This window comes from Gekko japonicus, unplaced genomic scaffold (assembly GCF_001447785.1).
Source record: "Gekko japonicus isolate JY-2015 unplaced genomic scaffold, Gekko_japonicus_V1.1 scaffold494, whole genome shotgun sequence".
Lineage (NCBI taxonomy): Eukaryota > Metazoa > Chordata > Lepidosauria > Squamata > Gekkonidae > Gekko > Gekko japonicus.
In genome coordinates, this window is record NW_015171518.1 from 477,026 (window position 1) to 499,294 (window position 22,269).

At 42.3% G+C, this 22,269-nt stretch overlaps 1 protein-coding gene across 3 annotated transcripts in view; it reads left to right on the forward strand.

Annotated features, from left to right (window-relative positions):
- PRKACB (protein kinase, cAMP-dependent, beta catalytic subunit) overlaps positions 1-22,269 on the forward strand; it is a 101,239-nt gene that overhangs the window by 46,673 nt on the left and 32,297 nt on the right. The gene's annotated exons all lie outside the window — the stretch shown is intronic.

Here is a 22,269-nt window from a genome sequence, read left to right on the forward strand (position 1 = left end):
CCCCCATTGTTTCCCCTTTCCCTGATTCCTTCTTTCCTTCTCACTCACCACCCAACCTACCTTTTATCTGCCCCACATCTTCAGTTATAATTATTTACCTCATTTGCACTCCACCTTCTCAGTGGGGACCAAAAAGTTGCTTACATCATTCGCCTCTCCTCTGTTGTATCCTCACAGCAGCCCTCTGAGGTAGGTTAGGTTGAGTGTGTATGACTGCCCCAAAGATCACCCAGTGAGCTTCCATGTTAGAGTGGGGAGTCAAATCTGGGTCTCCCAGTTCCTAGTTTGAAACTACACCACACTTGCTTTTGTGAGGTGGCTACTGTTGAACAGTAGCAAGCAGCCAGGCCTGGCAGAGTTCTGCAAGTTAGGTGATAGCAAATCTGGCAGTGATTGCTTGTGAGCCAGAATAGCCTTAGAAAGGGCCCTGCCCCTCCCCCTGCCTTTTACTGATGGAAACCAAGCCTTGAACGCTAGCAGTATTCTTGTGGTTACTAGTAACGGCCACTGAAGGCATTCGTTTCTGAAGGTTACAAGTGTTGCTTCAATCATTTGGGGGAGGGAGGGAACCCCTTTACATTTCATATTTTTTCCCTGCAAACCTACGAGCTTTTCTCAGGTTCGTAGAAAGTTCTGTCTTCTCATTCTGTGGCCCCAGTCTCTGGTTTTAAGTGTGCACAGATGGGGCTACATTGAGAGTTAGACAAATTGATGGATTATTTTGACCAATTTTTGAAGCATTGGTTTGGCTTGAGATATAACAGTGAACCCTGGTTCAGGAATTTAAGGTGTGGAGTGATGTTTCTTGCAGGCACCATTTCTAACTGGAAAATGCTGTGGTGGTTGGCAGCCTTTCCTTGCAGTTTGAGGGATCCATTTCCCAGGTGCAGCTGTGAAATATTTTGTCACCTTAACAGGAGAGACAGAAATGGCCAGAAGCATGCACCCAAGGAAGACCCCCATCATAAGAACATAAAGTGTATTGCTGGACCAGACCAGGTCTATATGGTCCAGCATTGTATTTCACATGAGACTAGTATTAGAAACTTGGTTGAGGAGCAAGTAAGGCTGAGATAATTCTAATAGATTCCTTTTAATATAGATATGGTTGGCAGCTTTATCCTGCATAGACTTTTCCTTCCGGTGTGTTGTTAGCCAAATTGCCTTGTTTGATTAATAAGTTTGGGGAATTGTGAATCTTAAATGGCAATAGGCATAAACTATGGGATCATAATCTATGTATATGGGAGTCAGATGGATGTGGTCTACAGGTCCTATTCATCGTACATCAAGAAAAATAATCTGCCTGGGGAAATAGTGGTCAGACCCCCTCCCCCGCTCGCTTTCTCGTCGCTCTTTAGGGGGACAGCTTCTTTTTATATCTTCATGCTCGCTTCAACCCGACTCACAGTTTGTTGTTGGCCATTCGACCTCGCTCGTCATCATTTATTTCGCCTGATCTCCAACGCTTGTCCCAGTCAGCAGCACTCATACCATGCGGTCACTCAGTGGCAGGACCTTCAGGGCGGAGGGGCGCCTCAATTCTCCGGCTTTCGGCCATCGAAGAGGTCGCACCTCAAAAGCCCCCTGGCTGGGAGCCTTTTACCAAGGCTCCGGGGGGGTCGTGACCCGTCAGACCCCCTCCCACACGCTGGTGTGCAGTTTTCATCCCCGGGATGTCTGGGAGATGTGTCTGCCTGCATGCCGCCATAAACCGGAAGTTCCAGCAGGAAATGTTGTTGATGGGTGATACTTTACCTTTCCCATAAGACAAGTAGATCATGCAGGAAAAAATGGAACACAAGAAGGAAAAAGGGATCGTGAGTTGACCCGCAATACCCGTGGACTGATTCCAAACAGGCCTGGATTTGGAACCAACAAGATAGGATGGGGTTAGGAGAGGAAGAAGCAAGAGAGAGAGCTCAGGGAGCTCAGGGAGTACCTAAAATGTGACCTGAGGCTATGACCATGTGGTCACCTGGTTCCCAGGAAATACTAGAAAGAAATATACTCTGGATGGGACATAAAGTGATTAATCATTGGGAAATTGGAAACTGATGTTGGCAGGGAGTGACACCTCTGGGGGAAGGAGGGGAGACAAAGGAGAGAACAAAGAGATCCAATCACATAGCAGGTCTGGAGCTTCGTATTGAGGGTCCAATGCTTGACAGTGGCATTATATGGATGGGTGGCAGAAAAGCCTTTTGGCTCCTTTTGTCTGTAAAGGTGAAGGTTTCCCTTGCTCTCGAAAGCCAGTCAAATCCGACTCTAGGGGGCAGTGCTCATCTCCATTTCCAAGCCAAAGAGCCAGCGCTGTCCAAAGACGTTTCTGTGGTCATGTGGCTGGCATGACTAAATGCCAAGGTACACAGAACACTGTTACCTTCCCACCGAAGTGGTACCTATTTATCTACTTGCAATTTCTTGCTTTCGAACTGCTAGATTGGCAGGAGCTGGGGCCAGAGACGGGCGCTCACTCCATCACACAGCACTAGGGTCTCAAACTGCCAATCTACAGACCTTCTGGTCTGCAGCTTATTGTGTTAACCTCTGAGACACCGTGACCCCCCTTTTGTCTGTAGCTGGGTACGATAGTTTGTCTTAGGTTGACTCAGGAGGAAGAGGAATGTTACTTTCCAGGCGAAGCTAACACATGGGGGGGTGCTGTGTGATAGAGAGGAGGTTCTCTCATGGCTTCTGTCTCGAGTCTGTTGCTGTCTCTGCACGTATGGAGTCAGCGCTCTTGGTATCCATCCTGGTGCTTGGGGGTAGATGCAGAGATTCAGTGGCAGAAAGCTTCTGTAGTCCCAGGTCCACATCTGGTTTGGCATACTTCTTAGGCACAAGGCTCCCCTTGGCCACAGTGTGCACTCCACAGTTCAGCATAGGTAATTTCTTTTAGGACCACAGCTCTGTCCATTGCGCTGGCACACACTCTTTGCAGTACAGCAAGGCAGTGATATTAAAAGAGTCTTTAATATGCCATCTAAAGTGGCTGCATGGCAACAGTGTGGAGACCCTTAATACACAGCTGAAACACTTCCTTTGGGAAGTATGGAGATGGAACGGTGCTTAACTTTGCAGTGGTGGTTATAAGAGACAAAATATTTCACAGGATTGTGTTAAGTAATTTATCAGATAATTTTGTTTCATTAATAATTTGAATGAATTATAAATGTACCTGTTAAAGAAACTGCTGATTACTCTACCTCCTTACCTGTCTGAATCTACTGCATGTTTAACATGACTGGGATCAACAGTTTAAAAACATTGCACTTCATTGACAGTATGAGTTAAAAGAGGGATTAGTGCTAAAAGCTTTTGTTGAATTGTTTGTTCGGTTAATTGCTTAAAATCATTGTAAGGCAGAAATAATGAACCAGCTGTTAGAGGACATTTCTAGGCACTGTACTTTATCAAATATTTAATGAAGTAAAAATGTGCATATAGAAGGTTTGCTGCTAAAGGATATTGCTGATTATTATGCCTTAACTGGCTGTTATATTAAACTGTATGTAGAAAACTTGTAATCCTTAAAGGATATTATTCTATGCTTATGACTTCATGGCTATTGGAAGAATAATTAGTCAGTTATATTTTAATCATTGGAGTTAATTGAAAATTGATACCCTAAGAGTTCTTTAAGGTGTAATGGGGTGTTTGTATTCCAAGAGAACTCTTGATGAGAATATTGTTTAACTTGTTTGGACTGAAAACCATGTTGGAGAACAGATCACTTTCCTATGGATGTAGATTAGCTGGAATATTTGAAAGAAATTACTGATTTTTTAAAATCATGGGAACATGAAAGAGTAACAAAGGAGCTAAATCTAATGAAGAAGATGAACCAACACATTTATCTAAAGTAATAAGTTAAGTTTGTAAAAAATTAAAACATTCTGAGGAGCCAATTAATAATAAAAAGGAAAGAGCATCCATTAAATTTACGGCTAGATTAAAGAGATTAATTGGAATATCACAAGTTGGCTTTAAAATCTTGTTGTCCATTATAGAAAGAAGGTTAAATGTGAATGTAGTAACAAAGTCTAGAAGTAGATTTGTTTACTATAGGAAGATGGCCCACAAATAAAGGCTGGTTGATGTTATCAGTTTAAATTCAGTTCTTTTGTGTGTGTTAAGTACAGTGAAGTAGCTTTCGATTTATGGTGACCCTATAAATAAATGAACCCTATTGTTAACAGTTTTGCTTATGTCTTTCAAACGGAGGGTTGTGGTTTCCTTGACTGAGACAATCCATCTCATGCTGCATCTTTCTCATTCCCTGCTCCCTTCAACTTTTCCTGGGTTTTTTCCAATATGGAGAAAACTTTCATGTTGAATAGCAATACAGTGCAATACTGAATCGTTACACCCTTCTAAGACCATTGACTTCAGTGAATGGTGATTCTTTTTGGGGTTGCATTGTTAGTGTTGGAGAAGCTTAATTTTAGGGGATTATTTATCCAACATAGTTACAGTAAATAACTATTCCTCTCAAATCTTTGTATTGTGAAAGGAATTTGGCAATGATTTCCACTATCTCTGCTCTTATTTCCATTATTTATTGAACCCTTTGGTTGTCGAAGGCTTTCACAGCCAGAGTTCATTAGTTGTTGTAGATATTCTGGACTATATGGCTGTAGTCTTGGCATTGTAGGACCTGATGTTTCATCAGCAGCTGTGACTGGCATCCTCAGAGGTATAACACAGAAAGATGGCGTACTCTCTGTGTCAAGGTGAGAAGAAAAATGGTAGGCAGGTAATTTATATCTACTCAGGAAGGTGGGGTAGGGCTGAGTCATTATCTTGTAGGAGTTCCCCAGGCTGTAACGTGTTAATGGAGGAGCTTTCCTGAGGAGGTTCTTTTGCATATGGATTGGCTGTTGAAATTCTAATCTTATCTGTAGTGCTATTGTCAGATGTAGAGCCTTTTGTGTTTTTCAGGACAGGAAACCATGCCCTATTTATTCTTAAACTCTCTTCTTTCCTGTTGAAATTGTGTTTATGTTTATGAATTTCAATGACTTCCCTGTGTAATCTGACATGGTAATTGGATGTGTTGTCCAGCTTTTCAGTGTCTTGGAATAAGATACTGTGTCCTGTTTGAGTTAGGCTATGTTCAGCCACTGCTAATTTTTCAGGTTGGCCCAGTCTGCTGTGTCTTTCATGTTCTTTTATTCTTGTCTGAATGCTATGCTGTGTGGTCCCGATGTAAACCTGCCCAGAACTGCATGGTATGCGGTATACTCCTGTAGAAATGAGGGGGTCCCATTGTAATGATATTTTTGTGTGTTTTTATCCCACTTTTCTAGGAGAAGCTAAGGGTGGTATACATAGTTTTCTCCTCCTTAGAGTGGGTTTCCTGGTACATCTGAGCCAGTCTTTTGTCTTTGCATTACCAAGCCATAACTTCAGAGATTGTTTCTATGTAAGCAAACAAAAAAACCTGGCAGGTTCTTTTCTCTCTCTCTCTCTCTCTCTCTCTTTTTGTGCTACAGATTTAATCAGAGAGGCCAGTTCTAGGGTTTTATTTATTTATTTTTTTAAAAATGCTGTGTCACTCAACTCTATGCATGAGTGCTTTGAAGTGTCCCACTGAGTTCTGTGGGACGTACTTCCTAGAATGGCAAATTTTTGTATCTTTTTTAAGTTACTCATGCCAGATTTATCAGACTGTCTTCTTTTAATATGTTTTAAAAGCTTTGAAATGTTCTTTTGTGTTCAAGGGCTTCAAAGTTAATTCCGTATCAGCTGTTACTGAAATTACAACATGGGGGGTGGGATTGCTCATAATTCTTTTTTGCTGTACCAACTTAAAAGTCAAAGTACAATATGCTGGTAGTACTATATGCAAAGTACTATATACTATTTGACTATTAATGAATTTAGGAGAGTATTGAAGGCAAATGCCTCCAGATACCAGGCAATGTCTGACACTTCAATGTGTGTGCACTACTGCCAGGAAAGAAAAGAATAAAACAGTTGAAGAAGGGGATTAAACTTTCCTTCCCAACACACACATTATTTCACCCCAAAATGGATCCTCTCAAGCTGTTATTAGCCATATTAGAGATCAAAAAGACAACTTCCCATTCATGTGTAAATAAAGCAGGAACGGGGATATATTTTAAAAATAAAATGTAATATGCAAGGAGGGGGGCTGAATACTGTCCCCTCCTGTGGCTTATCTTGCTGTGTTCTACGGCTTGAAGCATTTTTCTTCAATTGAGGCTTACTTCCAGTATCAGAGTCTGATTAAGATTAAAATGTGTTAGGGAATAGCACAGTAAAAAACAGGAGGGGGGAGCATTTAGCTCATTTCACCCAAGAATAAAAGAAAATAAGAATAAAATGTTTGTTTTCTTCTTTAGGCTTCCACAAAGGGTGGAGAAATTAACATACTCTTTGGTGTACTCTGTATGCAGAACAGAAAGAGAGCTATTTCTATAGGTATCTGGCCATGATCATCCATGCTCTGGTTACATCCAGATTAGATTACTGTAATATGTAGAGCTGCCGTTGAGACTTGGAAGATTGGAAGTGCCAGTTGGTTCAAAATGTGGCAGTCAGACTACTGATGGGTGGAATGCAGGGCTGGTCTCACCCTAGTGCAGAAGGATATGCACTGGCTGCTCATCTGTTTCTGGGCACAATTCAGAGTGCCTTTAAGGCCCTAAATGGCTTGAGACTAGGATACTTGAAGGACTCCTTCCTCCCATGCTGTCTTTTCTGTCTGCTAAGATTGCCTTCTCGCAAGTCCTGCTCTGTGTGGCCTGGCCTTCAGAGCTGCGGAGGGGTCAGCCAGCAACAGGGTTTTTTCAGTGGTGACAAACTCACCTGTGGGATGCCCTTCGCCTTGAGGCTCATCTGATGCCTACACTACTTTCTTCTTAGGCACTGCCTCAGGCCAGTTTCCTGGAGAGGTGACAGAAAATTTTGGAATAAATAAGCTGACTTATTTACAGTGCAGTATAATATATCACTCCATCTTTCTGTGTTATACCTCTGAGGATGCCAGTCACAGCTGCTGGCGAAACGTCAGGTCCTACAATGCCAAGACCACGGCCATACAGCCCCGAAAATCTACAACAACCACACTGTATTATGTTTTTAATCTGTTGGCTGCCATGGTGGCCCTGATGAGGGCAGAAAGGCAGGGTATAAATTTTGTAAATAAATACATTTTACTGTGACATACGGCCCCCATTTATTCTCTGTGTATCTGAGTATGGAATACATGGAAGCGTATGTCCGTCAGTTTTATAGAAGTAGGGTCTTCATACAGTATGCCTCAGTTCACAAAGCCTAGTAATGTGCTTGCTAGATTGATGCTTAATTTAAGATCTTTATCACACAGGCATCACGTTTTTAGTTGTCTAGTGCACCTAGCTGGCTAGTGTGTAGAAAGAGGATGCTGGACCAGATAGGTCTCTATCTGATTCATCAGGTCTACTGTTTAATTCTTGCATAGTAGCTCTTTGCAAACATAGTTCAAGAAATCAAACTATGTTTCAATTCTATCATTAATATTACTGATTGTCTAAACCAGAGGTATCAAACTCATTTGTTATGAGGGCCGGATCTGACATAAATGTCACTTTGTCTGGCCGGGCCATGTGTGCCATAAAATATAATGCCAGGTACCGGAGCTGTGGTGGCTCAAGTGGTTAAGACGCTGAACTGCAGGCTGTAGAAGGTCAGTAGTTCAGCAGTTCAAGACCCGGGTGCCGCAAGACGGGGTGAGCTCCTGTCTCTAGTTCCAGCTCCTGCCAACCTAGCAGTTCGAAAGCAAGAAATTGCAAGTAGATAAATAGGTACCACTTCGGTGGGAAGGTAACAGCGTTCCGTGCGCCTTGGTGTTTAGTCATGCCGGCCACATGACCATGGAAACGTCTTCAGACAGCGCTAGCTCTTCGGCTTTGAAACGGAGATGAGCACCGCAACCCTAGAGTCGGATTCGACTGGCTTTCGAGCAAGGGAACCTTTACCTTTACCTTTACCGGAGATATAAACTTTATAAAGGACACAGGCGAACCCAATTAACAATATTATTTTTACTCAAAATACAAACAAAAGTAATTGATTCCCAGCAGTGAAAGCAATAGATTTACTGGGGAACCCACAGAAGCCCCAATAAATGTATTTAATCACATGCAAGACTAGGGTTTTTTCCCCAAGGGTTACCATAAAATGGGGAAGACCTTACATTTCCATACATACCCGTTGCTTGCGGGCCGGGTAAGAGCCCTGGACGGGCCTGTTCCAGCCCCCAGGCCTTAGGTTTGACACCCGTGGTCTAAACTATGGTTGAATGTTGGCTGCAAAGTATGATGCAAAAGTAGGTTTGTCATCCATGAGGTACACTTACATTGTTTAAGTGTTATTATGTGTACACTGACTGGGCGATGATTAAAGCACTTTCCACGCATCTGTAACCCACTTGAGTTGTTGCAAGGCATAGTTCAGTAAACTTGAGTGTTTTTCTCTTTGGGATCATAACCAGCACCCAGACAAACTATGGTTAGCATTAACTTGTTAAGTGTGTATGTACTTGGCCAATATTTGATTTGCTGCTTCGCCGATTTGTGTTCAAGTTTCAGATCAGCCATAGTTTTATCAATGGCACTGGGAGGATTACTTTATTTTCTGTTTATAAATGAGAATGGAGCCATATTTTACAGTGTTACTAATGTGACAAGCACAAAACACTGTGCATAATGTGCATTAAATTATCATTTTATTTTGCAGCTTCTTTGCCAGAGCCCTATAAAATGGCTAGTAATGTATTATCAAATATACTAAGCATTTTTGGTTGACTCTGTAGTGACACAGTTATAATGGACAAAAGTTATGCTCTAGAAGTAGTTGCCAAACATTTGATACATTACAGAGCTTCTGCTAGAAAATTCCAAGCTGTGTGCATGGCAAGAAATACTGTATCAGAAAAAATAATTTACAAAATGTGGGGAGAGATGGTGTGTACATGGAACAATTTTAAAGCTTTAAGAAAACCTGCTGGCTGGGTACGAGTCAACCGATAATTCTCCTCTAAGGTTGCTATGGAAACAAGCAGTGCTTGATATAATTGAGAACATCTTAAAACATCCTGGCATGCGTGCGTGTTTCTCTGCCATTTTGAGTTTCTTTAAATGTGTGTAGGTAATGAAAGCTCAAACACAAGTCATTCATGAGCATCACTATTCATGTCCTGAATATTGATCTGCTATTCACCGTTGGCATTTTTATTGGATACTTTTCATATCTCAAACTGCCTGAATGAAGCTCCTGGATCTGCTTGTCTTCCAGTTCTAGTGGCTGTGTTTATAGAGACAATGCTTCTACTCTAGAGATTAAATAATCCCTTTATTGGACAAATATTATTAACAACATGTTTCCAAAAACTAGCCTTTCAACATGAATGGTAAGTCATTTCATTATTGTTAATGTTATAGTTTTTAATCAAGAGTTCGGCTGCCTGTTCATATAAATGATCATCTACAAAATTATAGTCATACCATATATTGACAATGAGGGTGGGTTGTTTTTAGTTTTGGTTTTTTTCCAGTAATATAGCTGTTACGGAGTTCTATAGTAAATCATAATGAATGACGATTTTAAATTATAGTAAATGGTGATTTAGTCTTTTAAGTATTACAGTGCAGTGTTTCCCATCATGGCAGTTTTCAGTAGAACAAAAATGCATAGTACAGCTAATGCTGTCTTAGCATATTCTGTTTTATATCATTGATGTCAAGTATAAATAAAAAATCGTATAAGTATTCTGAATTTTATTTTAGTTAAGCTTTTTGGTTTCTTTCATAAGCTGTGTTTTGTGACTTTCTGCAAATGGTGGTCGATCAGACATTTGCTTCATGGTGTGAATGGTAAATCTTGGTTTTCTAATAATGGAAGATATGGCAGAGAAACCACCAACACCCCCCCCCCCCCCCTTTATGGTGAAGGAAAGCATCTTGTTTGTGTCTCAGTGCTCATCCTTAAATTAAGGTGCTGGCATTTAAACCTGATCTGGTGAGGTAATAGGGCAGATGCTGTGATCAGCCTGTCAAACTGAATTTTCTTGTTGTTCTGTTCCAGCTTGCAAAATAAATTATCTCAAAATCACGTTTACCTTACAGGAAAGCTAAGTACTTCAGTAGTGTTAAAATGTAATCTCAAGAGCAAAGCGCCTTCTAGAATTTAAGTAATTCACATGGTGTTTGGTAGCTATCCCATAAAAGGCAGTATGAGAACAGAAGATAATAGAAATTAAAGATGTATTGCAGGGCTATTTTCAAGAACTGTTGCTAAAATAATGTCTTGCTAGTGTTCCAGTCTTGTTGCCATAGAAGAATCATGAGGTGTGATCCTCACATTTATGACCTTGAAACTTGGTTACTGAAATATTTTTGCCCTGAGTACGAGGAGATAAGATGGGATAGAAATGTTTTTGATAAATAAATCAGTCTCAGTATTTTGGCAAGACAGAGCACATGCAGGAAAGGAATCTGATTTGGACAGCTGCCTGTTTTATTCACGGTACTGCATATGCATTCACCAAAGCAGAGTGTAAGAATCTTACCCATAAGGAATGTAAACTGGTAGGTTTGCCCTATTTTCCCCATGAGTTTTGCAAAAGACTAGGTAGGAAGAAATTTAGTGTGCTTTTGAGTGCCCTCCCCCCGTTCATGAAATATGTTGTGTTATGTTGTCATCTTCACCTTGAGCAGAGTTTGCTGTTGCTAGAGTGGTTAATTAATATGCAGAAGCAGGTTTTGACCTGATCCAGCATGTGTATCTTCATGTACAGTAGGATACTGTACTGGAGTTTTAAAATTGCATTCAGCATCGGGGGCTTCATGAACTTAGAGTGGATAGTGTCATTTGGTTCCATTACAACTATCACCTTCTCGAGAGGGATAGCCTGAATCAAATGGTATCTTGGTCAGCTCTCTACCCTGACTTCCTGAGTGAGTAGTGGTGGCCAGTTCTGTGAACTGGGCTTAGGGGAGGGGCAGTGAATATTCAGCATCTGGCTATCATCCATAGCTCCTTATTTCCTAGTCCTTGTGTACTTAGTGTACAAGGAGTCGTAAGCCAATGAATATTCTTCTGGAGAGAATTCCTGTTTTTCAGCTGCCCATCTGGTATCACCCTGCAGAAAAGAAGCAGACTGTGCAGAGAATATGAAGGTGGCTCACAGTGCAATCCTAACCAGAGTTACAATCTTCTAAGTCCATCGACTTCAGTGGATTTAGAAGAGTGTAACTCAGTTTAGGATTGTACTGACGCTCATGGGGTTAATTGAAAACATGCACACTGTATGTCTCCCTCTCCCACTATTGTTGCTCCGTGATGATTCACAGAGTATGTGTGAACATCCAGCCTTGCCCCCCCCCACCTTTGATGTTGGATCCACATCAGTGTTCCCTCTAAGCTGAGTTAGTGTGAGCTAGCTCACAGTTTTTTTAGCCTCCAGCTCACACATTTTTGTCTTAGCTCAGGGAAGGATGGCTCCAGAGCAAACTAATTTATGCAGTAGCCAAATCGCTCGCTCACAACTTTAATGCCAGTAGTTCACAAAGTAGAATTTTTGCTCACAGAACTCCACAGCTTAGAGGGAGCATTGATCCACATTTCCCTTACATTATCCAAGGCTATTGAAGTATTGTAGATGCACGCATGATACTTTTATGTTGAGGTGATTTTCACGTTAAATCATCACAGATATTCATGTCATTGGTTCACTTGGGTTGTGGTACTGGTATGACATTCCAGATTTTTAAAACAAAATTAAAGAAGTGAAGCTGTCTATAATGTTGGTCATAATGTGGGCATGAAGGTGTCTGAGAGCTCATATTCAGGAGTGTGTAATTTAGCTGTCATTTGTGTACTTCTGTGTATGTACGTGATATAAGATGATTACTAAGACAGAAGGATATAGTCTAGTTTTAGTTTTCCACGTACATTGTTTTCTTGTTTATGTATTTTAGTGGTGTTCTGTAAATCATAAACTCTTCAATTATATTAAAGTTATAAACTAAGACTGGACACAGAAATGAATTGCTTGAATTGTTCTTTTCTGAACTTTTATAAAACATGCATGAAAAAACATGTTCCTCACAATGCATGGGGAAGGTGGTGGTTAAAGCTAATCAAGGCCAACAAAAGACTGGAAATTAGCAAGAAAAATTCTTCTGTAAAACAAAAAACCTATAAACCTTTCTGCCATTCATGCAAACAGATATTTCCCCAAAAAAATTAGTTGAAATTGCATAAGCAATAATTTGAGATTTCTGAACTTTTGAACCTTGGCAACCAAATTAATGCCATGTTTATAAGTGCACATTTCACTTTCTCTCATCAGGATTATATTGACAGCCCCATCTGCATGGTATGGGGGTGTTCAAATCTAACTGTGTCACTTATACTTATGGTCACATATTTAGTAGCTGTGGAAAGTCTTCGTGTTAAAAAGTGCTTTCATATTCACTAATTTCTGCTGGGCTTCATGTTTGGAGCAGACGTATACCCCCTTCTCCATCCCCCTCCCTAACTTGCACCTGTTCCCAGGCAGTAAAGCTTGCACACGGTGACCATAGCCCTGTGTTTTCAAATGTCTAAATGCTTTTATCTAGAAGAGTGCACTTATAAAATTTTCCAAACTTGTCACACCAGGGCTTGTGTTCATAGCCTGAACTATGTTATCAGATAATGCAGCCTCTAGATTTGTTGCTGTGGTTAGCTTGACTGTTCTGTCCAAGGATCCATTCTTACATGGATGTGCACATTTTGTGGGTCTTGCTGAGTTTAGTTGTGAGATACCTTGGTTGTAATGTGTAGTGGGGCGAGGGCCAAAGGTTAAATCTTACTATTGAAAGATCTACGGTCCTAGTTAGAAGCAAGCAAATAACAAGATCTGAAAAGTGTCATGGAAACATAACTATAGGTGTGGTACCACCATGCCTATAATAAAAGGCTGATGATTGCATAGTGTTTGTAGATAAACTAGACACACAGTTCTTGACGGACCAGAAATGACCCCTGTTCAGGTGGAATTGATACCAGCTTTGTGCATAGTCTTGTTTTTGGGACTTTCTTGATTTGTTAAAGCCTTTGATCTCCACAGTTGCTATAGAAACACATGGAAAATTTGGGGATTTAGCATGTGGGTGCCCCTTCCCATTTCTTTTTCAGTCTTGTCAAACATCCATCCATCAATTTTTAAAATTGTCATTGTTTTTTTAGCTACAATGTGTTAAGTCATAGATCCTGTAATCGAATTCCTCCTTGCTACTGAAAAGCTTGCCAGAACCAGGCCAGTTATTTGCATTAGGTTTTTCTCTTTTTCAGTAGTTTGTCTTCTTTGGGGCTTTGTATTTGTGGTCCATGAAGTCATTGGAATACATGGAGTAGTAAATTTTCCTGATTTTTTTTTTTTTTTAAATCTGAGCCTTATATAGAAAACAGTGTGGGTGGGGTAGAAGCATATGCTGAGACACCTCACACATTACTGCTTCTGCTGCTACACTTCACATGCATTCATGTATCAGAAAACTTGTGTACCTGAGCCACAGCTGGCTGAAGCTCCCAGGTGCATGTTTACTGTGTGTCTACATATTGTGAAGCATCCTTCATTCTCCAGAAGCACGAAAGGTTCAGGGTGCTTGAGACAAGGTTTGGTACCACCCTCCTGTAAAGGTGTGCAGTTCTGAAAACTAATGGATCATTTTGGCTTCCCGAATGCTCTTAGGGATTTTGAGAACCTTCCATGGGGGTTCTACAGGTATTATTTAGAGGGGCTGGGTGGCAAGCTCTTGAAGGCAGTTGACAGAATCTCTTCCAGATTCCTCTGGGGAACCTTAGGACCCTGGTTTATTGAAGAGGAAGAAGTGGACTGGTCACTGCATTGTTTTCCCTAATGCTGTTGAATAGGGCCTTGGGAGCTGTAAAACCACTTGCACCCTTGCCCCACTTCTAAGTCTTGGGATAAAGTAGAGGTGCCGCCTTTAACATCATTAACTTTACAATGTGAGGTGGTGACATTCTAAAACCTCTGAATGATGTTATTTTTTATTTATTTGTGGGGATAGTCATCTCATGATAAAGAGGTCGTGGACAATTCCAGACCAGTCAAATTTTTCATTTTTGGTCAATGCAATTGGCCAAAATGACTCTTCTACCTTTGACCCTTTTTGATCAGGCTTCAGGCCCGGCTTTGGGAAGGAAGCTGCATAAGTTGCTATGGTAGATTCCTTCTGGAGCTGGATAAAGGATCTTTCTTTTCATTTTTGCAGAGTGGACCAGTCTATAGAGATGGGTTCACAGTGGGCTTAAAAGATACTATGTTAAAACGATTTGTTGTCTTTTTGGTCTGAGTGAACTCAGGAAGTCATGAGCAAATCTGAATCTGTGGAATGGGTCCTGTGGTGTGATGTTCCACAAGGCGTATCAATTTATAAACTTTTAAGTGAGATTAACTGCATCTTTGGCTTTGGAGGTGTCAGTAAACTGATAGTACCTGGCTCTCTGTTTCTTCAAATAAGATACCAGAAGTAGCAGTCTCTGTCTTGGGCTGCTGCCAGCCATGGTCAAGTGGCTAAAATATAACAAGCTAAAACTGAATCCAGGTAAGATGGAAGTTCTGAAGTTCACTTTAGATGGTGTGGTGCTTAACTTACTAACTCTACTAAGAGTTTAGAAAGATTATTAGACACTGACTGCCCTGTTTCAAAATCAGAGCAATATGGTTGTGAGGAATGCATTTTTCCAGCTGCGTTTTGTTACTTCTCAGCTGATCAGCTAGGGTTGCCAGGTTCCTCGACCACCAGTATGGGATGAGAGGGTAGGGTTGCCAGATTCCGTTTGGGAAACTCCTGGAGATTTGGGGATAGAGCCTGAGGGAAAAAGGGACCTCAGTGGGGTACATTGCCATAGAGTCCACCCTCCAAAGCTGTCATTTTCTCCAGGGTAACAGATTTCTGTAGTCTGGAGCTGAATTGTAATTCTGAGGGATCCCCAAGTCCCACCTGGAGGCTGGTATCCCTGTACTGAGCACTGCTGATCTGGCCATATTAAGACATGCTTTTGTAATTTCAGGGCTAGACTAATCCAGTATGCTCTATGCAGCACTGCCCCTGAAGAAGACTGGGAAGTAAGTTTCAGTTGATATATTTACATTATTTCTCACTGAGACTTGAGGTGGGTTACATAATGTAAGTCAAATACAATCAACAGGTTGAGGCATCCAATAAATAGTGCAATAGGGTTTGGATTGCATAAATATGAAACAGCTGGATCAAAACATAAGCATTTAAACGTAACATGTTAAATGATGCAGAAAGTACGTACTAGGAGCAGCTTACAAAAACTGACAGAACGCAGTAGTACAGACCACAGTCTCTTGTCAAAGCATCTTTCTGAACCATTTCATTACAGTGCATCCCCTACTACCTGTGGGGGGAAAAGCCCTCCTAGAGATGTAAAATTTCCGCAAATTTTGAAGCGCGGAAAAACCCCTGTGTTTTTCCCAGTTTTTTTTTTTGGGGGGGGGGGGGAACAGAAATGTTTGGAAAAATTGAAAAAAAATGCTACATTAGCATTTCTTTTGTCTTTTCTAGATTGAAAGTCATTCTGTTACTTTAGGAACATAAGATATGACTTTGGACATTTTTACTTGGCATGAAATTATCACAACTAGCATATTAAAAATATAGTGTATCCAAACAATTATTACAAACAGAATACCCACCCACATGCAAAAACAAAACTGAAACCTTTTTATTTTCTTCTGACAATAGCACCTCCTAAAGGAAGAAATGCATATTGTTCTTGCATTGGAGAGTTCAGTTTGTAACCTAGGACTTGCTTGTCCTCAGTGCACAGAAATTAGATCAATCTGATATCATATATATGTATATTAGAAATGATTTGGAAAACCTTGTCTTAAAATATTGTATTCAGATTGTTAAAATAAAACATTCCATAATCAATTTCTTTTTTCAATTTTTCCAATTTTTCAGAAAAAAACAAAAAAGGCTTCAGGAAAAAAACGGAAAAAACCCATTTCCCCCCCCCGGATTTTTTTGGGTTTTTTCCGGGCCTTCACATCTCTAAGCCCTCCTGAAAAATTTAGTTTTGCATAGTCTGAGGAAAACCAGAAGAGTGGGAGCCTTCCTGACCTCTTCCTGAGCCAGGCTTGGCTGGAAGGTTGGGCTAGAAATTTAATAAATCAAATCAAATCCTTTCCATAAAGTGGGAGCCACAAAAGAGAAAGCAGGTATACTAGCTTCTGGATCTAGTTCAAGGTTCTGCTTCTTGCCTTTAAAGGCCTGCTCAACTTGGGACACACGTATTTCAAGGACTGTCTCTCCTTATATAAATCTGTAGATAATCTCAGTATTTTAATTAATAACAAAGATAGTTTACAAAAGGATTTTTGTAAATTGGAGTTGAAACTAGTAAGAATGAGATAAAGGTAGTAGCTCTTATATTCCTAGTTAGGTTGCTGAATAGTAAACCACAGAAGCACAGGAAATCAGTAAAACTGATCTATTAAAGGAGCTATGTCCTCTATTATTAAGATCTGCCCAGCTTTGTGGGTTACATGTTCTGCAGTGGTCTTTGATGTAGCTGAGTGAAGACAGAGGTGCTTGCTAGGTATGAATGTGGAAAAATTTAAATTAAAAAAATAAAACAGTAGGACGTCTGCTGCAGATAGTGTACATTCTTAACAGAAAATTCCAGTTTTATTCTGTGTCAGAATGCTTTGATTTCATGGTCTTGTGATTTGTATTACAGTTCTCACATGGAAATTAAACTGTAGCCTGATAAAGGGCATTCTAAATAACAAGTAGAAAGTGGCATTTACCAGAGCAGATGGGGATTTTAGACTCATCAGTTTCCTCTCTGCTTCCCCCCCCCCCCCCCCTAAACCATGAGTTATGTGCAGAGAGGGCTTTGTTCAGAAGTGCTGGCGTGCTGACACTGTCCTTAAGAATAATCTGCCTAGAACTCAGACTGTGCAGGCATGGGAAACAAAAGGAGAAAGAGCTGAGTAATTTATAGCCCATAATCAAGGCCTGTGCAAAATAAGGCTTGGAGGCTTTTCTCCCTCATGGATTCTTTGCTTCAGTATGTGTTTATGGGGGCTGATATTTTAGTGAGAATTTTTGGCATAACAAGATAGCATGAATTAAGCTACCATAGTTAGTGACTATACAGCTTCCATATTTAAAAGATTAAGTTGTTGACATATTTGTCTAGAATAATGTATACTTTGTTTGTAAATGTTCACAAAAGTAATGGGCAGCGCAATCCTGTGTGATGCCAGCAACATGGCAGCCAGACGCCGCATGGCTATGGCAGCACTACTCTATTCTCTAAGGGCATAAGTTACGCATCAGCCAGCAGACAAAGTCAGTGGGTTTTCAGTGTTTTCTGCGTGTAACTGGGTTAGCATCTATAGCAACCGCACCAGTAAGTGGAGATGTTGTATGGAGGTGGTGGCATTTTGATAGACAGGGCCACCAGAACCAGTCGGAGGCCATGTGGCAAGGGGATGGAGTCCAGCATCCATCTCAGGCAGGGGGCCTAGAGGGGCAGGCCACAGGAGTTTTTGGGAGCACACACCCCACCCACTTAAAGGGATCAACTCCTGCCAGTAAATCCAGGCACCCGATAGTAGGGAAGGGGTTCAAGCTGTCCATTGCCAAGGATACTCCTGCGCCACCCCTGCCAGTGGCGGAGCAGGAGAAGGGGCCAACCAGAGTAGGCTCTGATGTGGGGGCATGCAGCACCACCCTCAGATCCCCCAGTTCCCTCCTCAATGGAGCAGAGGTGGTCTTGGATTGGAATGACCATCATTCCACTCTGGGCTCTGTCATTCCCGTCCCAGAGCAATCAGTGCCCAGAAGCTGTCATTCCACATCCATTCTGCAATCATCATTACTTCCATGGGTAGTGATGTAGTTGTGACATATTGCAGTGGAAACCATGCAAGTCATTTGTCATTCCTATATGCCAACATATGCATGGGGCATACCCCCCAAACCCCACCCATCTCCAAAAACATCAATTCCCCCCACTGCATTGACTGCTCCCCAGCCATTGACTCCAATGGGCCCCCATAGTCCCTGCCCACGCAGTGTTACCACCACAGATGTCTTCCCCCTGGGTGGCAGAAACCTCCCTTCCTGGAGCAGACACATAGTTATGAACTTTGTTTATTCACTCAATTCATTTCTGACCTTTCTCCCCAAGTGGCTTACTTCATTCCTTTCTCCTTTGTTTCACACAATCACCCCATGAGGTTGGTTAGGTTGAGGGTGTGCATCTGGCCCAAGGGCACACACCTAGCTTCCATAGTACAAGTGGGGAGTGGAATCTGGGTCTCCCAGATCTAGTCTCATGTTTGAACCACTGCATCAAGCTTGCTCATTCACTCAGACCACCCTCTGGCCCCTCCCCCTTTCACACAGAAGCCTGCGAGGTGGGGGAGGGAACTTGTCATTAGGTCAGCTGCTGGGACCCTGCCACGTTTGGCAGATGACTATGACCAGTGGGACCTGCACAACCATCCACATCCTGACCTGTCATTAGGTCAGCTTTGGAGGTGCAGCTGGGCCCCTACCGTCTGTGGCAGATGATTGTGACCAGTGGGACCCACACAACCATCCACAGCCAACCAAGGCACCTGAGAGCTGTCCCTCTTAGACATGTCCTTGGGAAGCTCTCAGGGGGAGTGACAGATGGGCTGGGGAGGGAGTGGGAGAGCGAGGGGTTTGGAACTCCAGTCATGTAGTCTAAACCAAACAGACAGAGACACAGTTGTGGCACAACATGGACTTTATTGAACTGCAAACCATGGCAAGGTGTGAAGACTCAGTTTGCTTCCTCCCCGGGGCCATGGGGATGAGGACTGAGGATTCCCCCCCCCCCCCCCCCGTGGCATGCATTTAAGTGGGAGGCATTGCAGGTGAAACTTGGAAAGGCTGGCTGGATGTGACACTCCACTTCAAGAGGAGGACTGGAGTTGCAGATGGAGCAGAATGGGGGGAGGCGGGACTTGCCACACCCACAAGTCTCCCTGTTGAATCTCCACCAGCAGGAAAGTAAAGCAGAGAGTTCAGCCATGGCAAGCAGGCACAAGTGCCATTCTGGGCTCAGCCATGCATGTGTTGTCCTGACAGGTTGCCACGAACCCCCCTTGCAGCACATGATGGTACCATCCAAATTACACTCCCCTATCCTGTGTTGAAGGGCTCACGGATTGCTGGCAGTCCATCTGCAGCAGCACCTGCAGCTGCTGCTTGAAGCTCTAATTCTGCAAGGCAAAGCGTTAAAGGGTCACATGGCAAGCTGGTTCACCACATATGGTGGAGCAGCTGCCAGACCCTCACCCCCCCAAAAAAAAACCCCACAGACATGCCCTGCCCTCTGCGGATGGTGGGAACCAGGCAAAGGCAGAGCAGTCCCCCGAAGATCTCCCAGGAAACTTTCCTGGGATCTTTTCCCATGGCATGTCAGGGGCCGCGGTGCTGCCTGGCCATGGCTTTTGCTGCCCCTGCATAGGGCTTTAGTGCTGGAGGTGCTGTCATGGCACCCAGCCTCAAGCAAGGGGAATGGGGGAGCCAGTTTGGGACCGTTGCCCTTGTTTACCTGTCAATGTGTGTTTTCCCCTTTGTGTCAAACCTCCAAAGGTGGGGTATCTATTAGGGTTCTGAAAAGAGAGAGGTCAGGTCAGCCACGGAGTGTGGACTTTGCTCTCCTCCTTGGGTGTTAGCACTAAGTGCTTGCCCTGTAATGCTAATTGCCACCAAAGTACCTGGCCATTGTCTCAAAACCCACATGGCTGGGAGCTCTGAAACGGAGTCTTGTGCCACATGCCCTAACTACTGAGTTGTAAGATGTCCTGGCTGAAGTTTTTTTGTGGGGGGGGGGGCTGCCACAATTGGGTGCTGGGGAGGGGGCTTGGCTGCTGTAGGGAGGGAGGTGATTGGCTGAGCCTGTAGTCAGCATCCTGAGCTCCTCCAAGCCTAATTGGTGAGGCTGCAGTGGCGGGAGACTACTTGAGTTTGCATTTCAATTGGTGCTTATGGGCCAGGCCATTTTTGTTGTTGTTGTTGGCTTAAGTTTCCGCCTCTGGCAGGGAGCATTCCCAGGCTGAAAGGGCTCAGGGAGCCAACTAACTCTGGACGTGCCCCTGAAACTGCCAACAACCACACTACTGCAAGGGCCTATGCTTTGGTTGTACCAATGGGTGATCACCATGGCCTTCCACCAGTGCCCGAGAGCGGTGGAGCAGCACTGGGGGTTCTGCACCATCATAACTGGCCCTTATGCTGGCATATCTCGGGCATAAACTGACGCAAAGGTTAGTTGGCTCCCTGAGCGCTTTCAGCCCCCCTCCCCAGATTGCACTACAAATTACTCAGTTTAAGATGGACTGACTTCATGGCTCTTTGTAATAATTAACATAGAGGTTATATACAGGATGAACAAACGTGTAACTTGTGAGGAAGTATAGAAGACCTCTTTCTAGAAACCTTTACTATAAAGAACAACGTTTGAGTCCGGTTTTATTCAAGGTATAAGTTTTTTGTGTGCAAGCATTCTTCTTCAGATACAGTGAAACAGAATTTCTGCAACCATTACGTATAGGAAGAGGGAGGGTGGGGGTGGGGGGTTTAGTCGCGAGGAAAGGCCAATTCAAGTCAGAACAGAGACAAAAATGGAAAACATGTTTCCATTATCTTTCTGACTCTAGTACCATCTGCCTCCTGTATTTTGCTCCTTGGGTCTGCTAAAACTGGATCATGCTGTTCATTGTCACATAATCTAGTGTCCTAGAGCTACCAAATCTTGAAGTATTGCTGAACTTTTAACACCTTTATGACATGCCATGTGTATTAGAAGTGCAGTTGATGGGCTGAACTTTTATGTTTATCCAGAGTTTTAAAACAAGTGGAAAGTGTGTGGTTCATAAGAGACAGTGGAGATATACACCCATATTATTCTAGCATGGATTTCTATATGCTTTTTGTTTAGCAGCATAGTAAAACACATCATGTATTTAACCCCTTCCCCATAATCACTTGATCTGCCTAATATTTGACATTATTCATACAGGATTTTACATGACATTTATTTATTAATAGTTGATTATGTTGCATTATATTCAGTGCAGTTAGGAAAAGGATCAGTTTTTGAAACTGCAGCTTCAGCTATCCAGGAAGCAATAAGCTATCTGGATCTTGACAACTGGTCATATATCTTGACAACTGTCATATATTTTGTTAGTCTTTAAGGTGCTACTGGACTCTTTCTCTTTTCTACTGCTACAGACAAACACAGCTTACCCATCTTGATCTTATCCACTTTATGTAATACTTTATGAAATATTTCACATTTTCTGGTGGAACTTTAATGTATTTCTGTGGTGGGCAACATATATTTTATGGTTTAGGGCCAGGAAACCGTCAACCTTTTTGAGCCTGCAGGCACCTTTGGAGTTCTGACATAGCGTGATGGGCGTAGCCACAAAATGACTGCTGTGACTTACCTGTAGTCACACAGTGAAGATCCTTGTACTGTGGTGACAGCTGCCAAAACAGCATTTTAAAAAAAATCTGCACAGCCAATCAAATCTCCAGTGGTCAGTCAAAAACCTAGCTTTGTAGAAGCCTCATTCATCCCTGCCCACTTTCCAAAAACACTTGGTGGACACCTGGAAAGGTGTTAGCAGGTGCCATGGCACCCATGGTTACTACATTTGGAACCCTTGGTATTGGGGATATCTGCCCAAGTAGCTAAAGGTTAGTATAGCTTCCATTTCAGTCATTTGCACTGCCGAATTAGCAAACCACTTTTCAGTTCCAAATATGGATTGTCTGATCAACAATATAAGCGGTTGCAGCAGATAAGCTATCTTGGGTTGTGCATACAACTACTACCACCTCCATACTAATATAGGTTTGTTGGATTTCAGTTCTCAAAATGCCGTCCAGCATACTTCACTAAATGTGTAATTTTTAGAGCATGCAGTAAATTTTCTATTAAATGAGTGTGTATAATCACCATGGTTCCTGGTTTTCCTGAGGTTTTGTATACACCTTGTTTATGCATTGGTATGCTTTTTTACCTGTTTCTTTGAATCTTTAATGGGGTTATTTTTCATGATGACGTCTATATCTGTTTTCAGTATAAAGTTCTTGTCTGTTCATTCTTGTTATAGGAATTCGAGGGTTTTTGTCTCCATTTTACCTGTGTTTT